Genomic DNA, 1,691 nt, shown 5'->3' with positions numbered 1-1,691 from the left:
AAGTATTTGCAACATCGGAGCTAAAATCGATTGCGATGAGGAAATCCGGAAGCAACAACACTAGAACAGCATTTCCAGAATCAATACTGGAGAGTTTGCTAACCACAATCGGTTTAGGAAATCCAGTAATGGGAATCCTGGGTAAGTGCAGTGAGTGGAATCTTGTATATATGAAGTGAACCGTTCGAAAGCACTAAGGTGCATTCTCAGCAGCTGCAATATTTTGAAAGACAATAGTCTGGTTCACTTAGCCGTAATTACTCCACGATAACTGCGACAGGTAGCTTGTGTTTCGGAATACTACCACTAGAGGGCAGTGGTGGAAGAAAAGTGGCTCAACAAAGTACAATGAAGTTGAACTTTTTGTGGCATAAGAGAAGCTGCGTCACTGAAAACTGAGAGTTCACACATGCAATTTCAGTGTGGCACTAGCTCGGGAGGCACTTTTATTGTATGTTTGAAATTGGCTAAACTTCTTCTAGTAAGGTGGTTGTCAAATTTTTAGCTCAAGAGCCAATAGTAACATTGAGGCAGTACCTCAGGCCACATATGTACCAGTCTTATTATTAATTAGTATTGTTGTTGTGGTCTTTAGTCCAAAGACTGGTTTGATGCAGCTCTCCATGCTACCCTATCCTGTGCAAGCCTCTTCATCTCCGAGTAACTAGTGTGACCTACATCCTTCTGAATCTGCTTACTGTATTCATCTCTTGGGCTCCCTCTACCATTTTTACTCCTCCCCTCGCTTCCCTCCAGTACTAAACTGGTGATCCCTTCTTTTAGTTAGGTTGTACCACAAATTTATCTTCTCCCCAGTTCTACTCAGTACCTCCTCATTAGTTACCCGTCTGATCTTCAGCATTCTTCTGTAGCACCACGTCTCAAAAGCTTGTCTAAACTGATCATCGTCCATGTTTCATTTACACACATAGCTACACTCCATATAAATACTTTCAGAAAAGACTTTCTAACGCTTAAATCTATATGCGATATTAACAAATTCCTCTTCTTCAGAATGCTTTTCTTGCCATTGCCACTCTACATTTATATCCTCGCTACTTCGGCCATCATCAGTTATTTTGGTTCCCAAATGGCAAAACTCTTCTACTGTTGTAAATGTCTCATTTCCTACTCTAATTCCCTCATCATCACCTGACAATTCGACTACATTCCATTATTCTCGTTTCACTTATGTTAATGTTCATTTTACATCCTCCTTTGAAGAAATTGTTCATTCTGTTCAACTGTTCTTCCAAGTCCTTTGCTGTATCTGACAGATTTACAATGTCAGCAGTGAACCTTAAAGTTTTTATTTCTGCTCCCTAGACTTTAATTCCTACTCCAATTTTTTTGTTCCTTTACTGCTTGCTCAATATTCAGATTGAATAACATTGGGGAGAGGCTACAACCTTGTGTCACTCTCTTCTCAACCACTGCTTCCGATTCATGCCTCTCAACTCTCATAACTGCCATCTGGTTTTCTGCACAAAATTGTAAATAGCCTTTCAGTCCCTATATTTTACCCCTGAATTCTTTAGAATCTGAAGCAGAGTATTCCAGTCAACATTGTCGAAAACTTTCTCTAAGTCTACAAATGCCTTTCCTTAAGCTATCTTCTGTGAGGAGTCTTAGGGTTAATATTGTCTCACATGTTCCTAAATTTCTCCGGAATCCAAACTGATCTTCGCTGA

This window comes from Schistocerca piceifrons, chromosome 7 (assembly GCF_021461385.2).
Source record: "Schistocerca piceifrons isolate TAMUIC-IGC-003096 chromosome 7, iqSchPice1.1, whole genome shotgun sequence".
Lineage (NCBI taxonomy): Eukaryota > Metazoa > Arthropoda > Insecta > Orthoptera > Acrididae > Schistocerca > Schistocerca piceifrons.
Note: the sequence above shows the minus strand (reverse complement) of the source record.